The sequence below is a fragment of the Rissa tridactyla genome, chromosome 3 (genome assembly GCF_028500815.1).
Source record: "Rissa tridactyla isolate bRisTri1 chromosome 3, bRisTri1.patW.cur.20221130, whole genome shotgun sequence".
Taxonomy (NCBI): domain Eukaryota; kingdom Metazoa; phylum Chordata; class Aves; order Charadriiformes; family Laridae; genus Rissa; species Rissa tridactyla.
In genome coordinates, this window is record NC_071468.1 from 1,057,423 (window position 1) to 1,064,646 (window position 7,224).

The window sequence follows — 7,224 nt, forward strand, 5'->3', positions numbered from 1 at the left end:
GTTGGTGTAAAAGTGCTATTCTCATGCAAGGCCATGCAGGGAGACAGTAAAAATACCTAAGTATAATCGGAGAACAAGTAAAGCATAAGTCAAAGCATAATTACCATTTGCTTTCATTACATAAAACCACAGCTTTCCTGAGACGCTCACTAATATCTATGATTTTAAAAACAGTATAATATGCATACACATCTATTCCTCTGTCTAACATAAATTATATCTGTTAAATTACACACTGTGTTTAAAAAAAAATACAACCTCCCACATATACGATGTTTTTATTTTCTCCTGCATGCCACATCCTTCTGATCTACCAATAAAGCTAATGCCCATTTAGGGGAATATGTCGTGGGACGACAGTACAGCAATATTAAGTAGGCAACCATATGTTTCCTCCTTTTGCCATACTGTTTGCGACTGCCCCTGACTCTTGGTGGATTAGATCCCTCATCAGTTTGCCTGGTGCTGATGGAATGCCTTTTGCAGGTGTTTTGTTGATATAATGCAAAACATAGATTTCCAAAAGCTGAGCTCTCTAGTGCATAATGCAGCATTAGCTCCTTGTTTTCCCTTATGACGCAGCCTGCAGAGGTCTGGCTCTAGGCTCTTACTTTACAAAATTATCTGAAATATCATCATCTGAGAGAATGCCTGCACCCTGAATAGCCAAAAGAGGGACTGGGATATTCAGACCTACGTGATTTTCATCATATTTTTGGTTTTGTTTTTAGGTAATTGGTGAAAGCCAGGCGACAACAGACCGATATTCCCACATACAGCAAAGATTTTTTCCCATCAAGCTTCCCCATCTTAAATGCTGAGGACTAACCCACCTACAGCACACAAAGTAATGAATCTTTAAGTCCAGCGAGAGTCAAAGCCTCATTTGAAGGTATCATTCTATTTTCATTCCATTTTTGTCCAGCTTTAAAAGCAGCAAGGAGCCAAAATGTATGTAAAGCATTCTAGAAGCGTATCGGCTAAGAACGAACACTAACTTAAGCCACCATCAGAAACAATATCATCCTGGGAAGATTTTGTGGGTTTTCATGGTTCTGAAGACCCTCACCTTACTGTGCTCATCCTCTACAGAGATTAAAGTGTAAGTGCAGTGTCTTGAAGAAAAAATCAACGAGAGGGAGAAAATAAAAACAACACAAGTGGAGAAACTCTAAGTTTATATTATTATGCTAATGCGCTGGTAAGAAAAGGGCCTCATTTGGGAAGTCATAAAAAAAAAAAGCGTTAGCAGATCTCCAAGTTAGAGCATAGACGCTTTCTCCGCAGATGGAGGATTTAAAAGAAGTAAAATGATAACCACATAGTCGAGAGACTAGAAAAGAGACCTTGATGTTTGATAGTTGTAATAACCTGCAGAGTGCTCTAATGGCTCAGGGATCAGGTGCAGAACTACAGCAATAACAAGAGCTGAATAATTATCTCAGCCATATCTGTATAACCACAGTCCCAGAGTATGAACTATATAAGGAGGCTTCTGCTGCCTCTCCAAGATTTCCTGAAATGTTAAATCACTGAATTGGGAGCACTTCCAGCATTAGTACTGCCCAGTTAGAAAGAAATAAAGCCCAGAATCCTCCAGTGGCAGTTCTAATGTCTTTGTTAATTATGAATTATGGGTAAACATGCAGACTCACAGAGGTCACGGCTGTCAGCAACAATACTTTTCAAGAAGGATTTTTATGAGGGTCTTTTTCATTTTGCCATAATGTCCTTTATATATACATAAAACGCACCAAGAATACAAAAAATAGTGTTTGTTTTTAGGGAAGATGTAATTATTTTTCACTTGTTTTCTACCCTCCGTACAGTCACGTACCCGCTGCCAGTACAACCCAGTTCATAACTATAAGCTCCTCTGTGAATAACACCAGCTGTACAGTTCCAAGGACCGGGCAGAAAGAGTCACCGGGGCTGGGGTTAGGTTAATGATCAGACGCTCCATTAACAAGAAAGTAGTGGTTTTCGCAGTGAACGGCCAGTCAGGATCCCATCAGCTGTAGTCACCTTTCACACACAATAGAGAAACAAAAGCTGCATACAGTATGCTTGATTAACCTCACTTAAATGGCAACGCTGATCTCAGATCTGTCCCAGGAGTGTATATAAACAGGATTAAAATTATATTATGTGTGGATCCTACCCAACAAAAGCAACTGGCACAAAATCATTTTAATTAGGTGGTAGCGGCTGTAACTCATTCAACTTTGGCATTAATTCTTCTCTGTCCCATCAAAGAACTTTTGGGACCCACTAAATTGTGCAAGGAATAAAGGAGATTCAGGGATAACATTGAACAACGTGTTGCTGTAATCGGTGGCTAGTTTGTAAGGCGGCTACGTGGAACTTGCGGGACAGCACTAAAAATAGCTGTGCAAAATTCTGGATGGAGGGTGTAATCTCAGGAGTTTTCAAGGTAGGTGACAGACTTGTAACAAATTACAATGGAGTTTTCACACAAGTAAAATTCAAAAGATTCTCGTCCAGTTTCTAAGAAACCTATTCCTGCTCACTGAGTTGCTTGAAATCTCTCCAGGAGTTGATAAACTGTAAGACCTTCAATGACATATGGCTCAAGAAAATAAAAATGTAGAAGACGTCTTTTCAGGATTGCTGTTTTTAACAAAATGCGAAAGGAGAAGTTTCTTTTGGCTCTAGAAAAATTTTCCACGTTTTGCAGGGAGAATGTAATAATAAAGAACTATCAAGCATATGATAGTTGTTCTGGATTAAATAAGGTGAAGTCTTATAAACCCTTGTGAGCACACCTACAACAGCCACAGTCTAGTAACGCTGCTATGCTTTGCATTTGTCCATGCTCACTCTTGTGTTCCAAGGAAGCCAAATCTTAAATGCAATCTTCCAGAACATGCAGGGTTTTTTCCAAATAATTACAAATATTGTATAAAAACAGAAACCTCCCTGAAAATTAATTTAGAACCTTGATGACCACTAACGTTTAGTCCTCTAGATTGTGACAGTCTTGAATGGATGAAAAGTTCTCAACTCTATGCCTTATCTGAAAATATAGGTTAAATATTTCAAGTGGTCGATTAATACCAACTTTCATCACGCGACAGAAATCTAACCTTGGCTCACATCACTGGCATTAGGAAATTAAGGCCGAAATTATTCCGCCTTTGTTATCAGAGGTAAATCTTTTTTTTCCATAAAAATCTGTTAGGACCAACCTCTCTAAGGTGAAGAAAAACTGGCAACTACAAAGCCTCTGCACTTGGAAGCAACAACAATTGCAGAATAAAAAACATCAGAGAGGTGGAAATCCTTATCACTTTCCTTGGCACAGACTATAAAACCATGTAATCTGCAGTAGATTCCATAGGGGGCACATTGGCAACATGGGAACGTCCTAAGTAGAAAAACATATTTTTCATACCAAAACACTACTAGCAGGTAAGAAGACTGACCATTATGTTACATAATAAAGATAAGTCATGTGTACTTGAATAGTTAACAGATGGACTAATTAGAGGCTGAATTATTTGTGGTATAACTGATAGCTGGTGAAATCAAGGTTACTGAGGGAAATAGACTTGACTTTGGAAAAAACGGAGGGCATTCGCAGGGCTAAGACAAACTGCTTCTCAAAAGAAAGGGTTAACAAGCAATGAAAGAACAGAAGTGCATCTAATTAGAAGGCATAGCAAGGCATGCAGAGAGAATGCAAGGGTAAGCAAATGGCAGAGACCACATTTGTGTGCAACACATGAAGCAGCAAGTGTGGAATAATATATAGATAACCAGTACGAAGGGCAAGGTGTCAGGCAGGTAAAATATGCTTCCGTCTTAAACAGATGTGGTGTTTTTGGCAAAAATGGTACAAATAAATATATACAGGCACATAGAATAACAAAAATGTGAAGATGGCAGGAGACATCTGTTTGGGGGAATCTATGAATAGAAATATTGTACAATAATGACTTGATTCAAGACACAAAAATAATATATGGATAAAAGTGAATTTTAAGAGAGAGAAGTTCAATGTCATCTCATTTAAAATAGTTTATTAGCTTGCATGATGACGTTTGGAAATATCTCCTCCCCCCAGATTGCCCGTATAAAAAAGGCCATGGGAAAGATAATATTGCTATGTAGGTAGGTATCATCGTTTAACACAAAAAAATGCATAAGGGGCCTTAAAATGCAGAACACATGAGTGAGCCAAGAATTATCCTTCTCTGCTAGCATCTACTATTACATGTTTGTGGAGCCCTCGCGTAGCAGAGACCATCACTCTCTGGGCTCCCATAGCATAGATGATGTTAAAAATGAAAAGGAAATACTTCTAATTGTTATACTTGCAAACCATTTTGCAGCTGTAGCTCAGGGTCACCACTCATCAACAGACTGTAGAATCCACATAGGAAACTTAAGAATAAATACTATTGTGTACAGCATCGCCCAGGCTTCAAAAATTATCATGAAATTGCAAGATACTAATCAAAGGAGATCTAAACTAGGAAGGACCTTCTTTTAGTGGGCACACATTTGAGAGCACTTGCAAGTAGTAGAAACAAAGCTAAAAGGAGCATATAATCAGCCAAGTACTATCTATTTCTATAACAAAATTTGACAAGCCCAGATGAGAAGCACAAAGCGACTCACCCTTTACTGAAAGCTTGAGAGAGTAAATCCAGATGACTGGGCAAAAGGAAAAAAAAAAAAAAGCTGAAGCACCTCCAAGAACACATGTGTGTATGGACACAATGAAGACGAAAATACTACACATGAAGGATTCTTGCACAAAGACAACCATGCCATAATAGTCCACAGCAGGAGGGCAGAAACCTTAGGCATAATCCACATTGCCCATTTGGGCACTAAGAAAGGGAAGAAAACGGCCTAAGGTACTTCATTTTAGTCAGGCTGAATGATGATGCCACAGAAGGTCAAGGGTTAAATCCAAACTCGAGTGTGAAAGTAAATGGCTGAACTACAGCCAAGGCTTCTCTTTAGATATGCAATGCACAAGCGTAAATGCAACAACAAACACACCCACACTGGAATCACATCACATTCCTCAGGTTTTGGGTCTAAGATTGGGGCATCTTTACTTCAGTTCAAAGAAAAAGGTCACCCCTTGATAATGGACTCCTTTCCATGGAGTTTGGTCTAACACACCATTGACGCTGATGGTGTCTTTTCATTGACCAAAAGGGGCTTTCAAACGGCATCCTCTGCATTTCTAATTGAGTTGCCGGATGATGCTGTAGCAGCGATGTTGTAACACTTTATAAATCATATTTGGAATGGGATTCCTGACGGGTTAATATCTCCTAAATAGGCTGTGATTGCTCTTATTTCTAGGTTGCACACAACATCTAATCCTCCAGCAAGATGTTATTTAGGGGCACTGGCTGGGAGACTTCTCTCAGGCCCCAGACAGAAAAAAACCCCAAACATTGTGCTGGAATTTGGTACATTCGTTGACCCATAAAAAACAAGTGGATCTGAATTATTTATAAAAAGCTATAGAAGTAGTACTTAGAAAAGTTATAAAAGTAAATTATAAACTGGTTTTAAACAAAGCAACAAACCATTACCTTATATGTACCCTTTCTTACCCCACAGCCAGCAAAGACAAAGCTGTGTAAGGAACATGTTGGATACATCATTTTGCCCGTGGCAAAATAAACGCAGGGAGGCTGTCCAGCCTCGCCACTTGATCCCGTTTCTTGGCAGAGACCCTGGTCTCAGACATGGCCCCAGACCTGTTGATCAGCCTCACGTAACCAACTGTACAAACGGTTAATTTTTTCAAGCTGACAACCAAACTTCAAAAAAACCTCACAACAATACTAGTGGCTTGGATCAACCCAAGAATAGTCTTTACAGCAAAACAAAATTACCATTTCACACTCTAAGAAGGAAATTAGATTTGTTACAAAATGAAAGCACTTTGTTGCAATATGTAGAAATGAAACATTTCTAGGGTGGGTGAAAAAAATCCATTGAATCCGAACTGAATTCACAAATACTTTTGGCTCCTCAACTTCACACAATAAGCCTCTTGGCTGATTACTGCAATTCTTAATTAGGAATGAAGCCGCACTCACTGAACGAGGGCAAGCATATATATCACAGATGTTAACACCCTGAGGAGCACACACCGAGCACTCTTCTTTCTGGGCTGACTTCCCCTGCCATAAACATAGCGTGCATGAAAGTCTTTACCCTGGGAGAGGCCAAAAATAGTCCGTCACCGGCAGAGATGGTATCTAGCCTGCAAGGAGAGGTGCCGCAGTCCTGCTCCAAAGCCTGCCTGGGTGGGAGACTGGCCGCAGCTCTCGTTCCTTCCACACACCCGCATTTCCATCAGCAGAAAACTGAGGTATGAAGGAAATGGGGCCTCACCCAGCATACAGTTAGGGTGCAACAAAGAAGATCATTTCCCTCTAAGATTACTTACAGCTGGAGCACGTTTGCAGCACAGCAGCACAAGTGCAACTGGTAGCCCCGTGGGAGTCACAAGCTACCTGCCGGCACCTTAGGATGCTACGAGAGACAGGAGGCAGCCGCAAACAATGTCAGCTCTCACTGGCAAAGCACCAGTTCACTATGATATTCTTATTGTCTTCTCCTGCTCCCGCTTCTTCCCCATTTCTCATTTTTGCTTTATCCCTTTTTTGTTTTTGTTGCCTGAATGTACTTCTAGAGTCCCTTGCCATGGCAACACCTGCAGGTGAAGGCAGAGCTCATCATCCACAAGCTTTGCCAGTGCTGAAGAGGTAACTAATCACTCCACAAGTAGAGAAGTGCTATTTCCAAGATACCCATGAACAATTTGCAAACGTGGGTGTCCCTGAAGCACCCGCTTCTCACAGGTGTTTAGCTTGCTTCTGCAAACGTCAGTAAAAGCACTTTTTCCCCTGCTTGCATCTCATCATGTACCTTGCCTGTGCTACTTCACACAGAGCCGAAAACTCACAGCTTAACGGGGCTAAGGAGACAAGTCTCTTCTGCATCCATTAATATGTGACAGGCGTGAACAATAGGGAAGGTGCTTCAGTGCTCCCAAAGCCCCAGAGTTTGCACCACCGCTGTCAGGGGAAGCTCAGCCACTGCCACTCTGGATCAGAGAGTCACCAAATCTCTGCTCACAACAGCTTTCGGGTCTCAATCGCCATCTGCAATCTGGGTACTGCACACACCGCGGAAGGGCTGGAATACTGCAAATACACACCA